The 22,582-nt window shown below is 41.4% G+C and overlaps 1 protein-coding gene across 1 annotated transcript in view; it reads right to left on the bottom strand.

The window, feature by feature from the left end:
- LOC108028661 (uncharacterized) overlaps nt 1-19,993 on the bottom strand; it is a 64,658-nt gene extending 44,665 nt beyond the window's left edge. Inside the window, exon 1 of the mRNA XM_017100589.2 lies at nt 19,412-19,993. The gene's annotated coding sequence lies outside the window, so the exon portion shown is untranslated. The remainder of the gene's footprint in view (nt 1-19,411) is intronic.
- Between the last annotated feature and the right edge of the window lie 2,589 nt (nt 19,994-22,582).

The raw sequence follows: 22,582 nt of genomic DNA, 5'->3' as shown, positions 1-22,582 counted from the left end.
AAGCCGGCGGAACGCGTTTAAGCCGAATTGCGAGCCGGGCTCGAGGCTTGGAGGTCGTTTATTGTCGCTGGCCTGGCCCAAAGGGGGTGGCAGTCGGTGGTGGCTGGGGGCGGGGTTGGGTATCATTTACGCCATAATTTTTCCCAAGCGAAATATTTTCCTTAATGGTTTTTAATGAGCGGGTTCGAAAGTGTTCAAACTGCGGACGGAGGTGTTGAGAAATATGCCTGATTTATGGAATCCGCCAGTCTGTATTTAACGACGGTGCCGATTCGCAACGAGCTTGCTGAGATTTTTGGGCGTTCCTAGGCAACCTACATAGATCCCCGGGGAGGTGTTTTCCTCCAATCTGAGGCCGCATTATAGATCGTTAATGGATTTGGTTTCTTCCGAGGAAAACGATCCGAGAATTGGGAACAGCTTAATGCGTTTCCGTTAGGAGAGGACTACGAAAGTGTTGCTGAAAAGTGAGGAAAGTTTATGCCATCTGCCGATAATGGATTGTGTAATTTACTTTGACCTCGATTGCGTTGATGGCATTTAGATAAAGGTGCCTTAAAAACATATCCTATATTTTCCCAGACTTTGTATTAAAATACTTTTCATAAAGAAAGAGTTTTATAACTATTAATATTAGCCTTTTGATCGATATAAATATTAGCAAAGTTATTATGAAGAATATATTTTAATAATTGTTTTAACTTGCATTATTTCCGAGTTTCATTATTTCTTGTTTATAACATTACTTAATAAAATACCTATCATAAACAAAATATTTCTATATATATTCACTAGTTTGCATTGTTCAAGACACGTTTGAAATGCTTGGGTAAGTCTTTGGATTTTTTTATAAAGAAAATATATTCTGGCATTGTTTTGCCTTAAAAGCGGCCCTTTATTCCCCATTTCATTTCCCCCTTTTTCCCTTCTCTTTTATAAGCTGTCCCCCTTTCAATTTTCCAATGGTTGCACAATCTCCCAAAAATCTCCTTTCTTAGCCCATCCCAGGGCAGTTCCTTTCCCATGCCCAGACCGAGATCACCTGCCTGGCCGACTTCCTTCGGCCCCCAATTACACTTTTGATTGCCTGCTAACTGTTCACATCCTTATATGACTACGTGTTGACAACAAAATTAATTCAAATTAGCAGAGTGAATAAGGCGAACCCATTCGAGATCCAAGGTTAGCACAACTTCAACAGCTCTGACTTTGCGTGCTGGCCAGCTTAGCTCTTTCTTTTTTTGCAGCTGCCCGGCAAATTAAAATTAAAGTACCCACAGCATGTAACAACAATAACCGAGAACGTCGACGGATAATTGGATTTGCCTGAGCTCGAGATCCCGGTTGATCTGGATTCTGAATAATAAAGCGTGCAGTTTATTTTATTACAACCCGTGTGTGGACATAATTGGCACAGGTTGGCCTGGCTAATCTCGCACCGATTCTCACCCTTTCGCTATCAATTACCCCCAGCCCCCTCCCCCGTGGCTTTGACCAGGTGAGATGATTACCTGCAGGTGACTGACAGTCCGGCAAACAGTGGCTGCCAACTATCTATCGCCCATGTCGCTCCTGCCGAAGTGAGACATTAATCTCAGTTAGGTTTATCTTTGATGCATAATAAATGAGTCGCTTTGGCCGGGCTAAAAGCAGCTATTTATTAAATGCGGCTACTCAAAAAAGCTGGCCGGATAGCTGGGTAGCCGAATAGAGTGGCGGCGGCCCACGGTCCGGCGATCTTATTAACCCAGTTCCCCGGCGACTACCTAAATATGGCCAAAAGGAAGCTCGAAAATCAACATCTGCAGCGACTTGAATACGTCTTGTGTTTGCATTTGCATTCCTTCCTGCCGGATTTTCGTTTCCTTTTCTTTTATGCTCGCCACCCAAAATAAAATGTATAAAAAAGAGGGAAGGAAATCTGCTCATGCACAAAGTAAACAGGGCAAAATAAGAGAGCAAAAATTGCAATCACTTTCGGCCAAGTCCACAGTCTCAACCCTGAGCAAACAGCCGCCAGCATCAATCTTCTAATGCGTTCAACAATTTTTTGCGCCGTTCCAGCAGTTCTTTATGCCCCAATGTTAATTTTTCCTCTTCCACTTTGGCGTTTTTTGGTGTTTACATTTAATGTGGGCAGTACCCTTTCTGATAAGGGGTATGCAGGATGTTGGAAATTTTCTGGAAGGCTTGGGTCCTGCATGCGAGTAGAAAGCCTTTTCAAATTAGGAAGATGCCTTAAAATCAAGCCTTAATCATGCCATTTAATTTTTAATTTTATTTTCATAGTTTTGTTGCCAACTTGATGAAGGAAAGGGAAAGCAGTATTCGAAATATTTCGAGGAGTGGTAAAAATGTTGGCATAGGTGTATTATATCTAAAGGGAACTACTTTAATAGAGATAAAATCGAAAGAAAGACTTTTTAATTTTACAAATAAATTCAGCTTACTTTTTGCCCACAGTATATTTCAAATATTAAATTCAAAACTTCTACGTTTAATATAGTATATAATAAATTTTGGAAATAATCCTATATTCTTTCCTTTGTATTTTCGTTAGGATAAATCATATATGTATTATATATTTTGCAAATAAACTTTAAAAACCTGCAATTTTTTTTGTTAGAACTGATATATTTTAATATAAATTAAAAATTTAACTGATGTTTTAAAAGTGTACTTCTTTGTTCGATATCAAAAACATCCCTGGCTTGTCTTGTCTGCCAAAGATTTTTCACTTCTCCGGCCTGCCGAAAACAGATTTCTGTGCTACATTTTGGGCTCCAAGAGAGCCGAATTGACTTGTTGTCACGCCCCCTCATAACCTGGCTCCCTTCGGCGATCCCTTGCCTGTGACAGCGACATGCAAATTTATGAAAGCCGCTTGTGTTCCTTTTGGCTCGCTTGTTGTTTTTGTACTTGTGTATTAATTTTTGCCGCTGCCGCCGATGTTGTTGTTGTTGTTTATTGATGCCGTTGGCGGGACGGCGGACACGCCACTTCAGCTGAAGAAGTCAGGGGGCTGCAAGTTAAAGCCGCTGGAGCTGGAGCTGGAGTTGCGAGCTGCGGCTTTGAGCTTGTTTTCGTGCGGAGAACGTTGTTAATAATTCGCTCGCATTACGCGCCGATCTCGAGGAAGATGTCGTCTTAATGACTTCATTAATATTGAGTAAAACACAGTGAAACACAGGGATAGGGGTGGGGGAAAAGTGCAACCAAAGCAGGCCAAAAAGGAAATGGCAAATGCAAAAGAGTCCACCAGGTCCGCCAAGAAATTCGCGCTCAATTGCCGGAGTGCCAAGAGCCGAAAAACCGAAAAAACCGAAATGCTTCACTTGCTTCGATTCAAGTTGAAGTATCTCCACCTCCTGGAATTTGGTTTCTTGAGGTTGTTGTTGCTGCCATTTCCGCTGGGGACGCAAATTGATGAGACAGCCACAATAGCTGCCCCTCTGTCCCGCCGACTAGGTGGTGTAATTAAAATTAATTCCAAACCCAAGCTGGTAAATCAGCGAGGAAGCAAACTGTTTGGGGAATTATACACCTGATCGGAGGGCAGAAAATGTATTTAATATTAATTACAATCAGGCTGGCTTAGTGCTAGATTTCGTGTCCGATAAAAATATTAATGGGGGATTATGCCGTTGCAGATACACAATTTAATATATAACATAGCAGTTATATATTTGGAACATTTATAAGCCATAACTTTTGTGCATTAAGTAAACCCTATTATAAATAATAATCAAATTGTTAACTGCCATAACAACTAAGGTGGACTAAGAGTTTTTGGTTCTCATTTATTTATAGGTAATAAACCCCCTAACTTAATAATTCGATTTTGGTTGCTAATCGAGCTGTGAGATTTTCCCACACAAGGCTTCAATCGAAGTTTGCCAACTTCTTCGACTTTCCATTAAATATTTAGTTCTGGCCAACGATTTTACGAGCTTCAACATCTTAAGTTTGTTTCCCGTTTAATACCCGCTCAATTTATGCGGTTTTCATTTAATAAACTGCATCCCCACATTTTCTACTCTGTTGCATTTTCCTGGTATCAAAGCCATAAAACTTATAATGCTGCATGGCAATATACACATCATCATCATCTGCGCGCTGCAGCTGCGAACTGAATCAGCAAAAGTGGAAGCGGTGGTGCGGCCTTATGTCACATCCGCGTGACGACATCAAGGCGAAATTAAAATAGCGACATTTTATTGAGTTGTCAGTTGTGTGGAGCACATGCAAATGCAACAGGCCACGCCCCCACAGCATCCTACCGCCTCCCCCAGTCCACCCATCACAGGCCGTTGTGCCAGCCCACTTGCAGAGCACACCCAAAAAATGCGAAAAAAAAGAAAATAATAAACTGCGAAGCCAAAAAGGAAATAATTCATGCAAAGGAGTAGAGGCGACACATGTGTGTAAGCTAAGGATGAGGTGCTGATACTGCAACGCCCCACAGAGTCTGCCTGTAAGGAAAACACACACGAAAATTAATATCAATTTAAGCTAAAAATCTTAATGTATGTAACCATTTTTATATATGAGCATTTTAAATATATGAGCATTATAATTTACACTAAATATCTTAAAAAAATAGTTAATAGGAATATATTATTATGTAGGGTTACCCTAATCTTATTATATCTCTTAGTAAGTGCGAAAGCAAGATGTGGCACCTTTCTATGCGATTTTTCATAATAAGGTATATTTTTTCCTCTCAAGATTTTTTCTTCTTTAAAAACCTTTCATAAATTATCCTTTTCTCTGTGTTGTCCCTCCACATCCTCACATCGAAGGCTCTCCTTTTTAATTCGCAGAATGCACCAATATTTATGGCCAAACATGATTGTGGGCGTCTACCGCTCCCACGATTTCAGTGGGTGTGGGCACCTTTGTAGATTCCTTTCCCTCCATTATTTTTCCCAGTGCAGAGTTTATTTGTTAACCCCCGAGAGGGCAAGCGAACATTCTGCATAATTTGGCAGAAATTAAAAACGAGGGTAATATCCATATATATAACCATGTACTCGCCGTATAATATCCATATGCATATACATGATTGTATATGTAGATTCGCCTGCTTGCCAAACAAAAGAAGGGCGTTGAAATTGACACCTCGAGTGTAAAAGAACAGAGCCGAGGGAAAAAGGCGAGAAAAGAAAAAACAAATAAAGGCCGCTGAAATAAAAACCCTTTTCCGACAGGCGAACGAGAGGAACTTGGTCGGTGCGTCCTGCTGGCTTTCTAAAAAGTTCAGCGAAATATTCACACTCATGTACTAAGGCTAGAGAGGAGGGCGTGAGAAGTATTGGAACATGTCTGCGGGCTATTTGGACACTTTCAGAAATTACCGAAAAGCTTTAAATGTATATTAAAATAAAATATAAGGGGGCTTGCAATAAAATGTTTAGACCCATATCTACATGATGATATATACTATTTTTGGTGAGCGAAATAATGTTAAAAAATGTTAGGACACTCATGTTTTTTAAAACAAATTTCTTTCTACTTTCTCTACAGTTTTAAGTTCTTAAGCAACCATTTCCTGCCCCAAAAAAGAGTATTTCCCATCCCTAATTTGCATTCTCCGCCCCTGACGAACGACGCACGTCTGCTACGGACACACTTTGGCAATTCATTTAATTATTATATTATAACGCACACTTCCACATCCCTGTGTATACACAGGGACACTCACATAGCTGCATAATAATAAAGAGGAAAACGACCATAAAACGTTCGCACAAAAGTGCCAGGAAACTTGTGTAATTCATATCGCATAAAGCCAAGGGGAAGACAGCTCATCAGAGGGTGGAGAAAGGGGGTGGAGGTGGCACAACCGCAAGGCAACTGACACACACAGATACCCACCAACGCACACAGTCGTACCCACCTACCTGCATACATATATTTTACATGGCTTTGACAATCGAATCCGAATCCGCTTCATCGTTCGCGTCCCTTGGCCATATCAATTGCACTCCGCCCGACAACGTTTGGCATTCTCTCCTCTTTTACCTTTATTTTTTACGTTTTCTGTTTTTTTTTGGTACGAAAACCACAAAATTACATTGAGTTGGGGCTGCTGCCGGTGGTATTGGCCCAAAGCCGAAAGCCGAAAGCCCAATCCCAATCTCAACTTATCGCCGGCTCTGGTCATGTTAATTTTTAACCTCAGGCTTCAGCCAAATCGAAAGCTGATCGTATAAAATTACGCCTCACAGCGGACGCGGAGCGGTTATAAGGCGGAATCCGGGGATACGGGGATCCGGGGACCGCAGATCGGAGATCGGGGATCGGAGCTGAACTGAGAACCGCAAAAGGTGACACTCCGATGGCTTGGGCCGCTCCCCTGCTGTCCGCTGTCACTATATATAGATTACATATAGATATCGTACAGTTGCTGATCTCTGCCTGACTCTTTGCTTTTTGGCCGGGGTGAAAAGTAAAAGTATGGGGAATAAGTAGCTGTTACTCTGGTGCACTGATGCGAATTTTTGAAATTTTTGTAAGCTCTCCGGGGGTGCTCAAGCAGCAGTGAACATCAATACAGATCAATACAAGTCAGCCCTGTAATTACTACCACTAAAAACTCTTGAAGCGCCTTTCCTGCGCTTAGATGGGGAAATCTAAAGATTTCAAAACTCGACTTCTAGCTTATATTTTTTGAAGATTAAAGATCAATATAAGTAGCTCCTGAACTTATTCCCGGTGCTTAATCTTTAGGCTCCTCTCTCTGCGCTTCTCAAAACGCTTAAATGCGCATGCCGAATGAGTGCTTCAAAAACATTTAAATATTGAAAACAAAAAAGCGTTAAAAGAGTCAACAAATTTTTATAATAGCAACATCAATACAGCTCGAAAACCTCTTTTAATTAAAACCACTAATAGGCAGAATATACAATCTGATGCACATACCCCCCGGGAAAGCTTTCACCCGCTATAAAATCCTCTTTTGTAGCTCTCTAATTAACTTCTACTCCATGAAAAAAATCTGTCCATCGATTTGCACGCAACTCTGCCAAAAAAGGCAAAATAAATGTGTGCCGCCTTTTATTGCGTAGGGTGCAGTATTGGTATTGTGTGTTGACCAACCCAAAGAGCGAAATCGCTGTGGGAATTAGCTAAAAAACCAATGGCCAAAAGGCTTTGGAAATTGCGTGGGAGCCTGGTGGTAACTGCTGATCGACCGTTAAAGGGATAACTGGTTTCATTTGGCCGGGACCGCCTGTTGATTTGCCAGCGATCTAATACAACATTAATTCGGCAATAAAAATAGGTTTTGTTGCCATAAATATGGAGCGGGTAATAAACACAAAATGTGACACAATCAAAACGGCAAGCGGCTCATTTATTGATAACAGTTGGAGACCAATCAACCAGTTGGCCAGCACGGCTATTGGCCAAAAGGCCCACGAGATTGGCCAGCAACCGGTTGGTTAGTTGCCTAGCCCCGTGGCATAACTTACCGGCGCTGGGCGTGTTTAGCATTTGGATTTTTATTCTACTTTTTTTGTTGCCTTTATGGCGCCAGCTTTAATAAGCATAAATAGCATACTTAATTGACAAATCAAAGGCAATTTGATAAATAAATGAATGCTAAGGCGCACGCAAATCGAATCGCATAGAATGCAGCTCAGACGTTGCTAAATAAGAGTCACTTTGACTAATGAATCAATTTAGCCGGTGCCTGCAACCCAATGATGAAGTTCCTTTGCCCGATGAGCAGGCATGACTGTCTGATTATGTGCCCCTCGCTCTTTTCGGACCCCGCACCAAGTTCAGTTGATTAGGGGAGCCCATTAATGGACAAGCTCACAGGATATGGGATACAAAGACTGTCCCAGACAGTTCACATGACGTCTCTGTTTGTTTGTTTGCTCGTATGTTTCAGCCGCTCCCCCTTCAAATCTCTTCTTTTTAGTCGTCGTCCCTCAATTAATTGCAGCAAGGCAAAGTAAAACAAAAAACACAAAAAAAACTGAAATACCCTCTGCAAGGGTATAAAAAACACAAAACCGAGTAAACACACAGTAAAACCAAATGAAATCAACGAACCCAGGCCGGCAACAAAAGCAAAAGCTTAAGCTAAAGTTGAAATATACCGTTTAGTGCCCATTGGCCACGCCTACTTTTCCCACACTATATGCCCGGTCATGGGAGGCGGGGGGCGTGTGTGCGAGGGGGCAAGCCGGGTGTGGGAGGCTGGGAGGAGGAGCGCTTAAAAATGCGTAAAAGAGTCAACTTTGACTGCATGCTGCAACGGGATGTTGTTTGAGTGGCTCTGATACCCTGTAGGCGGAGGATACGGGGTGTATCTTTGTGCTGAAGGGTACATTTTAAGGTGGAGAATTTACAGAGTCTGTAATTCAGACACAAAAGTGAAAGTGAAAAATGTACTTCATACATGGCATCTAAAAAATAATTCTCAATTAAGCAATTGTTTTCTTTTTCGATATATATGTCTTGAGTAGATCGTAAAAAATGAAATATTTATTTTATCTAAGGTTTAAAATTAATAGATTACTAATTAGTAGCAAGTTCAAAACTGCAGTATCTTCATGTCTACTCTGCACTTCCAGCCTTGCTCTGGTTGCTATGCAGTTTTAGCTTCACTTTTAGCATTTTGCAGTTTGTTTGCGCTATGTCTGTGTCTCCGAGTTGATTGCACCACCGCCAGCCACCCTGCACCACTGGCACCACCCAACTGCACTCGTATTGACAAACTTGTCGTTTTATGCCACTGATTAATAAATGAAAAGTTTTACCCAAGAGGCAGAAAATTTCTTGCTGACTTCTAGGTTTCCAAAAATGTGCCAGACCCCAAGTTATTATTTCTTTTGGCCATGAAATTTTTGTAACATTGATTTTTAATAGCCACATAAAAGAATTGCTGAGCCACACACACGAGGTATGTACAATTTATTTTTCGATTTTGCCTAGTCAAGAGCAGACGGCGCGTTTTGTCATTTGAGAAGACCACGAAAAGTTCGTGAGTTATGGATGGGCACGTGCCGGAAAAATCGCACCTAACCGGCCATCTAATAAACAAGTTTGCTGGCCAGGGAGCGCGTGCTTCCCCATTTAACTCCTTTTTGTTCACTTTTTGCTCTCCATGGGCCGCATTTTACAGCTGCCTGGCTAATCGGATGCGTAATCTTAAACGCGACGCTGCAATTGAAATGGATTGCGGTGTCTTCGCGTTGGCTTTGGCTACCTGGAGAATCGGCAGCTGCCAGTGGCGTCTCCCCATCCAGTTTAATATCTCGCATACGTATAGTGTACGTACACTTACCAGTTTATCGAGGGAGTTGCACAGCCAGCTGTGTATTTGGCCTGTCAATGGGTCTGACCCACAATCGATGCTCAAATTTCATTGCATTTCCCCGTTCACTTTTGCTGCGGAGTATCTCCTTTTTATATATACAATATTTTTGTAAAATTAATTTTACGCTTGGCCGTCTTAACGCCATCCAGTCTGGCATGCTGGGGCCACAGACTTTCGTGTGCGTCCGTGTGTGGCAAGAATAGTTGCAGGCAACTGCAGCTAATTGCAGCCAGTTGCAAAAATAAAGACAGCAGCGGATTAAGGCAGGAGTCGGGTGGATAATGCCGGGGGAACGGGGGTTTCGGGGGCCGAGGCTGCGCGGAGAATGTTGCGCCGTGGGTCATCATAAAAACATTATGGGGAGGCGCGCAAAAACAAACAAAGCCGGAAAGCTACACCGAAGGAAATAAGATATGCGAATAGAAAGCGATGGGTACGTTTTATGATTTTATTGTGCAGAAAATTGCCAAGTCTTAGCGGGAAAATAAAAAAGATTTTGAACAACTTGTGGAGGATTTATTTTCTAGCTTTGGAATATAAAAATGAATTGGGTACCATGGTTTTTTATAATTTAACTACCTTATCTTATTTTTTATGATCTTGAAAATCTCTGAAAAAGAACTATTCGCTCTGTAAAGAAATTATGTATTCTAATAATTGAAAACACTTAACTAGGGAACTCTTCCGAATTAACCACTATTTTTGCCTGGTGGTAACCTCCTTTTCAATTGTTTCCCTCAGTGCCACTGCAACTGGTGGAATTTTTCAAAGGAATTGCAGCGGGAGCAGCAGCTGCAGATGGCGTTGTCACTGCTGCAGTTTGACAGGGCAACATGCGAGAATTTGATGAGCTCTTCTGTCCCCATGTGCAGCCCCAGCTCCAGCTCCGGCTCCCAGTCCCTGTGCCCCGTCCTCAGCCCATCCCCATTCAAAAGTTCCTGCCCGAAACCCACCTCTCACCCACATCGCTCATTCAGGCCTCGCACTCCCTTGGGCATGACGAATGTGGAGTCTCTTGGGTGGGTGTGTTCATGGGTTCTCCTCCCATCTCGGGGTCTCCGCACAGTTTTTCTTATTTTATTTTATTTTATTCTATTTTTTGCAGAAAGGTCAGGCTGTTGTATTGCCTATTGTTGGCATCACGCCGCTCAGCGCTCCGAGTTGCCAGGTTGCCGAGCTGCCAGCGTGCGAACACGTTTCGCTCGAAGATTGGAGCGCACAGGTGTCTTGGCTCTACGTTGGACCTCTACCTCTACCTCCAACTCCACTGACCACAAAACCCCGGCTCGTCGGTGATTGGCTTTTAGCCGCTGTCGCCTGTCAAAGCTGGCTGGCGTTTTCGGATTTATTTTTAATAAAACTGATGTCATTTATTGGTGTACGTTTATTGTTTATTGTTGCTAAATGCCTGTCCAAGAGACTTCACCCAGGCACGAACATATGTGCCGTACTAAATGTATATGTATGAATATAGGTTCGTGTGGGATGGCGTGAGATAGTGTCCACAGCGGTGTAACGAGATACTTCATCGATGTAAGGCAAACAATCTTAAAGCCCTGCTCTGCGAAACTCCATGTCAAGGACACCAGAAATGCGCCATGAAAATAGTTTCAAGTAATAATTCTAAGCTGTCAAGAAATATCCATTTAATTCAATCGCTTTTAATTCTAATAATAAGCCATTGTCTTTAATATTATATTGACATACGGTTTGAGTCAGCAATAATAATGACTAAAATGTAATATTTTTTTTGTAAGCCTGCAATTTATACAGAAATATCTAAGTGATTACAAAGTTTGTTGCAATATTAACAACAAAATTGATCTGTAGCCTTAGGAAAAAACGAACTAATCAATTAGTATATTTAATATTAATATTTTCTTGATTAAAAATGTCTTATACAACTTGAAGATTCTTTTAATGCAGAAATCAATCTTTATCCTTTGTCTTTGCATTCAAAGGCCTTAATATATTATTTTGGATTTTATATTTGGAATATATTAGGCATAATTTGTCGTTGAAAGTTTATAGTGTTTATAAGTAAAAAGGAATCGTTTATTTAATTGGTATGTTAAATTCTCTAAGTGAAGAACTTTTTAGTTTCCAAGATAGAAATCCACTGAAACGCCTATCTCAAGACGGTCCCGCTCGGCTCCAGCTGCCACCGTTGAGCACTCCATCTAAGACGTGCTCGGCTCAAAGTAAAAGGAAAGCTGCATCGGGCTGCACTTCAGCTGCTCTTGGAGCTCTTGGTATATATGTCCGTGGCCACCTTGATGTGTCATCACTTGAGAGCGGTAGCCGGAGTCGAAAGCTGAACATCTCAATGCGGTTTTCCTGCGCTCTGCTCGCCAAAAAGGCAGCCGAACGCATTTTGCCAGCCACTCGAGTTCAGCGATTATGAGAAATGTGTAACAGACGTGACTTTGATGTCGACGCTGATGCGCCGGAGCCAGACAGCTTGGGAGCTGACAGAAGCTCCTCCGATGTGGAACAGCTGTCACAAGTGCCGCGGATTCGACATCTATCGATTCGATGGCGTTCCGCCGTTGCAGTTTTCAATAGCCGCCAAAAAAATGTATTCCGGCCCTGACCTTCTTTTTGGGCCGCGCTCGAGACTCTCGCTTTTCATCGTTCGCCAAGCGTTGCGTGCGTCTGTCGTTTTCGCATCCATAATTAAAATGTGTGCGGCAAGTGGCAATTTTTAATTACACCAGATAAACTTTTTCATAACCATCGTAGTTCGGGCAAAAACAGAAGAAACCGCTGACCACCCGGCGCGGACTCATCGAATATGAATACGAGGTAGCAGCTGAGGATCGCCGGGGGCGACTATTAAACTTTTGTTAATTATCGCGATAAGGCAACAAGTTGTTGGCGCTACAGTTGGAACTGCGGAGATGTTTGATACCAGCTGCCCCTGTTTTTTGTTTTTTGTTTTTCATATTTTTTGTTTATTTTTTATGGCTATTTTGTATTGATGATGGCTGGCTTTGATGTGCCGGTGGCTCAGCCTCAACTTTAACCCCAGCGATGGCTAATTGAAATGCACAGAGATGAAATCTGTGGGATGATTGATGATGAGGCCATAAAGATGTTTACATTGAGCCAACTGATTGTTTATTGGAAAAAGCTGATGTAAAACTTTGATATAACGACCTCGATTAGGATGGCAAATGCAATCTTCAGCAGCTGTAATTAAATTTTGAATTTACGTCCGTTGTTTGTTTTAGCTTTTACATTTGTTTGTGATTGCAGTTAGTATAAATATTGTTAATGTGATTGAGTTTACTGTAGAATATTTAATTAAAGTAAACATGTTTACAAATGTGTATATAGAAGCTTAAGGTACATTAAAAATGCATCTGCTCTTGAAATGACTTGAGTTTAGGACTTATAAAAATATTAAAATGTCTAAGAAAATTGTAATTTTTCTACCATCTTCAACATTTTTAGGTAAAAATCTCTAGTAAAAACTCTAGCACCTGTCAGGCCAGCCTGAGCCTGCAACCGCCTTTCAACTCTGACCTTTTCGCACAATTTTTTCCCGCTTTTCGCGACTAATTGAAATGCATAGTGGCATAAATATGAAATCTTCTAATTGGCTGCGATCGCCGCTGCCTTAGCTTTCTGCTCTTTGCAGGCAGCGGCTGCTTGTGGCACGTTGTCCGGCATGCAGTTACCAGCACTCGAGCCCCCATCGCACCTGACCCCTCCATAATCCGTCCGCCGACGGCATGCACTTCCTTTTTGGGCTCTCCGCGCTGCCAAAGGCGACGCATAGAAATTTTCTTTATAAATCAGTTGTTGTAGCTGCAAGTTGAATGTTGTTTTGCGGTTGTTCGAACGTTCATCGCTCGCCGGCTCGCTGAAAAGCAGCAAGCCAGCGAGGCAGCAAGGCAGCAAGGCAGTACAAGCAAAGTACAAAGCAAGTTGTTAAAATTCCTGTTTAAAGTTTTGTACGCACATGCAATGGCCTCGCCAGCTTCCTCTGGCCCTCATTCCCAGTCCCCCGCCCTGCAAGTCCACCCAGCCATCCAGCAACTTCAAAGGAAGCTGCTGCTGCATGTTTGCATTAAAGACGCATTTTGTTTGCCCAGCAGATCCGAGAGAAGATGACGACGGCGGCCAAGACGACGATGATGATGAGGACGTCCGCAGCGTGTTAGAATACACAACATGTAAGCCAACAAAACAGTTGGGGCCGCGGCCACTCATAATCAGGTTTAAGCCACGAACTGAGCCTTCTGCCCGGCCGGATTGGACCCGATCCGTGGCCCCTGCATAAAGGGAGTGAGCTGCAACATCGCATCGCCAATGCCAAAGCCAAACAGCGTCGGCGGCTCCAGCGCTTATTGCCTGCGCATGATTGCACAAAGGAGCAGCAGCGACTGGGCACAGTGGCCTGGGATAGTGGCTCCAAAAAACATAAAGTGTCTGAGGATTTCCCAGAATATTGTTGATTTAAGTAAACATTTCGCTTAGAACTGTTATAGAACATTTTACTAGAAAAGTGATGCGTGGTAAACCACTAAGGTGCGTGAACTAAGATGGCCCTATGAACCTGGCTTCCATTTGGACTTACAGAATGGATTTATTTTAAAAAGCCATACCAACTCATATCAAATCTGTATATAAATTTACGTTTCATAATGATATTACACATTTAATAAGCTTTTTTGGGGAATGAACTGATGAATTGATTAATTCCACTTCCTCTTTTTCCAGTTACCTATATCTAAAAGTTCCCTGGCCCACAGTGACTTAACCGCCGATAGCGTAGCTCTCAGGTGGGCCAAGGCAAAAATATCGGTTGGGGCGGGACGCTTTCGGCCGCTTGGGCTAACTAAACAATTATGGCTACGCGATCGCCCAGCGACAACGGCTGGGAAGACAACGACGTCGACGACGATGATGATGATGAGTGTGGAGAGACTGGAGCAGGGACTCGGGGGATGTTTGCAATTGGAGGGGAGGCAGGAGCCCGTTCGCTATGGCACATCCTCCGCTCGTCCATCTAACTATCCCCGTATCTATGCATCTATAGTTATTTGTATTATTATTTTGCTTTGTTTTCTCTCGCCCAGCATTCGCTTTCTCAGCTGCCTACAGAGGAAAAAATTTGCAGAGATAGTGTTTTGAAACTTTCTTTAGATATTTATCACCTCCCTTAAAATAAATATTTATGTTCATCCATGAGATACTTTCCCAAATTTTAAACAAGAATTTTAAGAACACTTCTTAATTTCTTAAAATATTTCTTACAAATAAAGAAGATTTTTTGCAATTGTTATAATGCTTTAAAATAAAATACACGACTAGATGTATTGCAAGGTTGTTATAGTTTATGTATCTTGAAATTTCGTAGATTGCGTAACTTTTGGGAACCCAACTGTTACGTACTACTTATTATCTGCAACTTTATGTTTTGTGTGTACTTTTTGTGGTGTGTGTGTTATCCTCCACCGTTTGCGGCTAGGTTCATCTTGCTTTCTGTGGATTTTTTGCTATTGTTGTCTTTTTGTTTTATTTATAGTTAGTTTGGTTTTAACGCTCGCTTGTTTAGCTTGCGTTACCTCTCGCATCCCTGCGCTGCATTGCTGATGATGCCTGCAAGCTTAAAATCGTCATAAATGCATGGTTACCCACACACGAGCACACTGGCAAAATGCAGAAAAACACACTGAGGATGCAGACGACGCAGGGTAATTGCAACTGCGAGGGTTGATCCACCAGTTCGCTCTGCGGAACGGCAGTCTCAAGGATACCGAGCATCTCAATCCTCTGGTAATCGGCCAGAACCAGAACTCTAGCACAGACCCCACCACATCTGTCTCATTCATATGGAGCCAAATGCAGGCGAGTTTATGTGTTTTAGTTTTATTTTCGTCATATTCGAGTGGCGTTTTTGTGGCTGGTTTTCTTTAGTTTGTTCTGCGTGGTTTCTTTTTTTTTAACCCACCCCACTTTTATTTTTTGCAGTGCCAGGTTTTTGTTGCGGTTTTCACGTGTTGCGTTTTCTGCCATATTTTGTTTTCTTGGCAATTTGCTCTTGTTTTTGTTGTGACTACTGCCATGAATAAGCAGCAAAAATAAAAATATAAACAAAAACCCCGCCCCACCCACTGACCCTGCTTCTTCTTACTCAGCTGCCGGCGATTTGTGTGCTAATAATTCAGCATTTGTTTCAATTTTTTTCTCTTCTGGCCCTATGTTGCGCTTGTTTTTAGCTACTTTTTGTGTTTGCTTGTGTATCTTCGCTTTTGCCGGCTTTGCTATTTTGTTTGGTTTTTTCAAATTTTTTGCTTTGTTCCACACATTTTTTGCGATTGCCGCTTTTAGTTTGCCCGCTCAAACATTGTAAATTATTTGCTGGTAGCAACATACATAAATATAGATACAATTTATCAACTCGGATGAGTTAGAGCTTAGTCGGCCTCTGTTTATTTATCTTTTGTCGGTTTTTTATCTCGCTTTTTGTTACTCTGTTTTATTTACAGCATCGGCTCGTTTATCAAAGTTTGAGCCTCAGATGGGGACATCATCACTTAATAATATTGACACTTCTATACAAAGACCACGAAACCGAACGCCTGGCATGGGTTTGGGTATAGGGTTCCAAAAGACGAGATTACGAGCTGAAAACGATGGCAGAGACACACACAGATGCCGATTCTGAGATACAGATACACAATCACAAAATTAAGTGATTATGTTAACCGGTTCGATTTTTTTTCTTTTTTTTTCGATTCGTTGTCGTCTCGGTTTTTGCCATTCGTTCGTTCGCTCAGGGTACCGAAACAGAAATTTACATCAAAATTAACTTGTTATGTGGCCAACAACAAGCAGAACTACGGCGAGGAGCTGAATACCAAACTGAAGCCGAAACTCGGGCCTCCGAGCTGACAGCCTCTTCAGATCTCCGTCCTCAGCTCCAGTTCTTCTTCTCACAGCCAATCTTGTATAATTTCGAAATTAGAGCTCATCAGCCCATATCAAAGTCGTTGTTTGGCGTCGGCGTATTCTTTATTGTGTATCGGGGGAGATATAGAAAAAGATGCCAGTCGATGTCCCCCATTCGATTCTCCTCCTTTAATATTATCTTAACTATGTATACTAAAAACGAATTTAAATATCATAGATAAGATGGAATTAGCTAAATTTGTGTTCTTTCTGATTATGCTACGTTTTTATAGTGTCGATTGAAATGGCATTTGATAGGAAAGATCGCATAAATATTCTCAGATTGCAAGCTCATTAAAAGGACGTCTTAAAATATGAAATTGGGTGAAATAGCTTATGCTATACTAAGATGTTTTTACACGATTATATTTTTCAGAGGAATATTCTTTGATTCGATTGAGGAATTTATTTTACATTCCCGTAGATTGCCCGATTGTGTCAACTGAATACTCAAATAACATTAAATAAATTAAATGCCACATGAATATTTCTACGCTAAACTTGCTAACTAATTTGTTATAGTTGTAATTAAGTTTCATAATTGGAAATTATTAGAACAGATTAGTCTTCAGTTCGCCTGCTAATACAATCTATCCCCTCTTGAATGAAATAATTCATTGGAGGCAAGTGAAATGAACTCTCAAAACCATTCTGCACGCACTCGAGTATGAAGCCCTAATTGGATGCTATGTGTAACAACTTTACCACTCTTGCCAAAAACTCATCATGATATCAGGCTGGGTTAATTTAATTTGCCAATAAGTGTGTGTAATTAATATTTCAGCCAAGTGTGCCCTGAGCCAGTTTCAGAGACTAACTGCTTGGCATAACTTTTTGGCAGCTGCAATTATATCACGTATACGCCGTGCTGCCTGTGTGGGTATTGCAAAAGTTTCAATTAAGTGGCAAAGTTCAATTCCCTGGCTGCCACACAGATATTAATTATAATATAAATGAGCAAGCTCAGCTGAATCCATCAGCATAATGGGTGGCTGAGATAACGATAATACACAGGATGGCAATAGAAATCTCTAATTAAAGCCTTGACAATAGTTGACATGGGGCGGGGGACCTGGACTGCTGGGAACTGGAAGCCACTAAGCGGCTCACTCTTGCCCCAGACATCAAGATCTGGGCAAACAAAGGTGTCTGGGCTCGGGATGATGGCTGTCTGGATCTGGTTAGCTCTGTGACTCTGTGGCTCCATGGGGGAGTCGTAGTCGTTCCACCTTCCTGTATGTATCACCCTCGTCGTCCAGGCTTATTTCATTCATGGGCTGTCGCATGTTTTTGTTTTTTCGTCTCCCTTCTATTTTTTTTAGTAGCCGCTCACATGCGAGGGGCGAAATGTGGTATGCAAAAAAGGGTTGCCACCAACCACCGAACCCACACAGAATCCCGGGGAACAAATACTTTCGAGGGGTCTCAAGTTCAAGTGCAGTCTCCATCTTGGGCTTCCTTCCTGCTAGAAGTCTAGCGTCTAGACATCCAGACCAGACACAGACAAGCGGCTAAGACAATTGGCCAGCGGATTTGAATAAACATTAGAGAGAGAATGAAGGGAGTGGAGAATGAACGAAACATGAAAGACACATTTGTTTATGCAAAATGCCTCGGAACAGTGCGAATTATAATAGCCCTGGGCTCATAAATTAAGCCCCAGGCCGACAAAGACATCATTCGCCTATTTAAATTTAGTCTCAGAGTTGGGTTCACCCAAAAAAAACTGACTTCGATTGGCCGCGAAGTACGTGTTGCAAATTTGTTTTGAAATCTAGAAATTTGTCGGACGGAAGTCGCCACGTTCGTGAGCTTAGGGCACTGAGTGAAAAGTTAAGAGCTGTTGGCTAAGGGCAGCTGCTTATCGAGGTGCGGCTCTTTCTGACCTTGTGCTGCTTTTTCTCTTACACAATATTTTTTGTCTTATTTTCGTCATGATGTTTATGCTTGTTGCAGCCAGAAACATTGCATGACTTGGGCACACAAAAGTGACAAAAAACGAAAATTAGTTTTTCCCTTTTTTCTGGGTTTTCATGTTTGTTTATGTGCAAAAAGCCAAGTTTGCCTAAGAAAAAGTTTTGTCACTTTGAAGCTTCTTTTGGACATTTTAGCACGTTTAAACTAAGGGCTCTCGCAACAGAATAATCTGTGGCTGCCAGATAAACAATTATGGGAATAGTTTAGATGGGATTTTGACTGTTATCTGTCAGGTTGATTTATAACAAAAGTCAGCACTTGCTGATATTGAGATGAATTTGATAGTTACAGTGTTTCATAACTAAAAAAACTATCATCGTATATTTTTTTGTTATAAATTTAGGAAATTAATGAGAGTTTAATTAACCTAGGCTACTTTACTTAGTTTAGTTTCGTAAAAATTCTACGTTACACCAATTTATGAGCCCAGTTTTTTTCATTTTTCAATGTCAAGTTGCTGCCTTCATTACCACCGCAAATAGAGTAACTAATGTCAATGTAAATCACCTGTTAAGTTTTCCGCTCATTAAGCGTGATATTACAGCCAAGTTTGGGCTAAAAAACGCCAAGACAAATAAACAACTGGCCCATTAAATCACGCCCTTGTAAAGTGGGCCTAATGTGTGCGTAGTCATTCTGATGTTGGCCTAGTTAATAATACATTAGGCCACACATCACACGCTCGTCGCCGAGCCCGAATGCCGATATGTTTGCTACTAGCCATGTAAAACGCCAGTTGAATTGTCAATTTATACGAAATTGTCAACAATTAACATTTAACAAAAACACACACGCGCGAGAGGAAGTGGAGCGATTTGGCCCAGTCAGATAAGGCCAAAATGCTGTCAACTGTCAAATTTAATCATACTATAAAACGCAGGCTATAAAAAGCCAGCTACAAGATACAAGATACAAGATACGCGATGCAAAGCAAAGGAAAACAAAAGCTGACTGACTGACTGGCATTATTTTGGCATGTTTTGAAGCTTATGACAAACGCCAGATTGAGTTACTTTTTCGGTGTCAGTGTCATTATCGTGTGAAATATTTGTATAATGGCGTGCCCCCGTTTGTTTTCATCTAACAAAAGATGTTTTCCCGCTGCGCTGCACTGGCTAATTATCCTGAAGAACTCACCTTAGCAGAGGGCCGCGCTAGTTAGTCTATTGCGAATGGCAGCGAACTTCCGTTTCCGGTGTCCGTTTGGCAGAGCAGTATCCAATTAGATTTCTCCCAACAGCTGCGCAGGCGTCACCGCGAACAGGGGGAAAACTGGCGGGGAAAACGAAGCGCTGGCCGAAAAACAAATGCGAAACTTTTGCCGCAACTTTTCCAGCGCTGCAGTGATTTTTCAATTTGTTGCTTTGCACTTGTTGTGAATTTTTCATCCAGTGGACTTTATACAGACAGATGGATTTTAATATTTAATTTACTGCAATTTACTTTGTTTTGCATAAAACTTTTCTCTTTGGCACTTGAATGGGTTTTAAAAATAAATATGTTAGATGTGTATATTTAATCTGGTAAAAGCAGGCACTTTATAGCACTTTTTTGCGCGAATCGACGAATGGGTTTTTTCAATAAAATACGAATTCCCCAAAGGGACTTTCGATTTGTACACCGAGTGTTAGAACCAAAATTTGCAGTTGGATTTCGCGAAATTCTCGCCGCAGATGCGAAGTGCAGACGGCCGCGGAAATGCGTTGTACGAACGTCAGAAAGCGCTCAACTTGAACTGAACCCAAAAGTATCTCGAAGCGAACGTATCTGAATCTTTTTCCAGCATAAGCGGCGGCAGCGCTGCCGGCGTCGACGGCGACAACAACATCGCAATGGCGGACCGCTTGGCAACGGGCCACCAGTTTCCGGCCCGTTCCGTTCCACTCATTCCGCAAACCGGCTTGCGCATGTTGAGTGCCAGCGGAACGAGTGGAGTGGAGAACTGGTTTCGTTTCGAGTGACTTTCGGAGTTAATTACTCAATTATGCTGCAATGCACTCAAAGAAATGAAGCGTGCTAAATGAGTATTTTACAGAATGGGTTATGGAGGTTGCATAGACATTGAAGTTCTCCTAGAGAAGCAAGTACCATTTTATTATAATTTAAAAACAAAACAAATTTAAAGGTTTCCGGATATATTTTCGTTTATTTTTAAACTAATGTATTGACATTTTATAGCTCTTTAAGATTTCCTGTATTTTATAATATTTTAGTATTGTTTTTAACAATGTGTTTCAAAATCTTGAAACTTTTGACTGTCTAGTGCTCAGGAACTTACACTTTTGTTCTTAGTGTACCCAAAATAGGCACTTTATATGTGGCCACTATGTGTGCAAGATATGCAATTTAGTGGCTGTATTTTTGAAATTTATTGTTTTTTATCGGCCAGAGTTCACAGGTAGATGGCAATTGAGATTTTTCACTTCCCTACTATGTCTTGGCGCTGGATTTATGGCAGAGGCGTCAATTTGATGAGCGTGTGAAGTGCTGGGATCCGAAGGAATAGTTGCTGGATTTATGGATCCCGTCGGGCAGGTGGACTCTAATTAGGTTGAGGTACGGATATGACCTCCAATCAACCTGAAATGGTCAAGTGCTTTGTACATTGGGAGAAAATAATGTCTTTTTTAGAGAATGGATCTTAGTTCTCAAATATTTTGTTAATAAAATTAAAATAATTGTATTTGCAAGAAGAAAGTATGTTATTATTATTCATATATTTATCTAACTTTTCGCTTTGTTTTTCGCCTCGAATGAAACTCTTTTTTGTCGTGTGCAGTTTAAGCGCATATTTGCCCAGCGCCGTCCCCTCGAAAACTGCAATGTTCAGGGTGCAATTCACTTCACAGCATTAGCATCCATAAATATTTATGTGACGAACTGGAGTCCTGCCATTCCAGGAAATTCATCAGCTCTTCCTCCTCTGGCTAATTTAGTGTTTCTCCTCAAATTCTTTCACTTTGCGCATTTGCTACGGTACTTTTTCCGGCTCCTAAGCCAAAACTCCCAGCCCCAGACTCCAAACAGCCAACTGCCGGTCAAAGACGAAACCCCGAAGAGCAAACATATTTATGCGAGCCAACGTGGCTCGCACTTCAAGGCGATGCCGCCGAGCTGGGAGGGAGCACGGATGCGAGTACAAGTATCTGTGACAAGTGTCTTTCATTAGCATAAGTAAATCTCCTCGAAATCCTCAAATTTATTTGTCAACACTTGACAATTTCATTGTTGACGTCTCGGCAGGCGCAGCTGTAAACGAGTTGGATGCCACCAGCAATATGGCCAGCAAATCATGATTTGTGTCTCGCATGTCACTTTGGCATGGCCAAGCCTCCAACATCTCCATGCTATTGGTAAAAACAACAGGCCAACACAATGCAAACGGTCAGGGCAGGGTGATGGAGCTGGAAATGCAGATCGGGAGATGGGGTCTCCAGATGGCGAAGTGTCGCTTTAAGTCCCAAACTCCGTCTTAAATCAAAGACAAATATTTAACAGCAAACGGACAGCAATGGCTCATTCGGCATCTCTCTTTTTCCCAGAGCTTGAACACTGAATTTTCAATGGCTTTTACTGCCGAAAAAAGAAAAGTCTGATTTGTGCAAGCCTTTCTTCGCTGTTTTGCATACCTCTACCTCTCGTTTTTATACCTATTTTTCGGCGTTCCTCTGTCTCCGTAGTTGAGCTTTACGACCATGCTGGGCTGTTAAATATTTTATGTCATATTTTTATGCCCATATCAAAGTTTTCCATTAGGCTAAATGTTTATAATTTATGCTCACTACTGGTATGAGCAAGCGCATTACATAAGATTCATTATGTATTTTGTATTACCTCAGTGGTGAACGGAAATTCTTGGTTTATGGCAGTGATTTCGTTTTTAATGGCAAATTCTTGATTTTTTCGTAGTTATTCAATGTGTTTTTTTTTAATAACTAACCATTGTGTGGTTGGGTAATGCGAAAACATAAACGTGTTTTTCAAGCCAATAGGTTGTAGAAAATATTCAGTACAATTTTTCTATCCCATCTTTGTTATTTTTGGAGCTTTGATAAACCTTAGTTATTTAAACTGAGAAAAAATTAAGATTAAACTAGTGTTATATTTATTTAAATATACCTAAAATAAATGTGACTTGACTGTGAAATCTTAAAGTACTCTTCAGACTGGCTTTAGCACGATTTGGTTTATCTCCTTCTGTCTTGTTCTTGAAAATAATAAAACAGAATCATTTTTGCTTTCGTTTTCTTTCTGACCCAAAGAGAGAGCACTGTACTGTTCTATTGCCAAATTCGCCATTAGTTCCTA

The sequence above is a fragment of the Drosophila biarmipes genome, chromosome 3L, assembly GCF_025231255.1.
Source record: "Drosophila biarmipes strain raj3 chromosome 3L, RU_DBia_V1.1, whole genome shotgun sequence".
Lineage (NCBI taxonomy): Eukaryota > Metazoa > Arthropoda > Insecta > Diptera > Drosophilidae > Drosophila > Drosophila biarmipes.
This window is presented reverse-complemented; position numbering and strand designations above follow the sequence as displayed.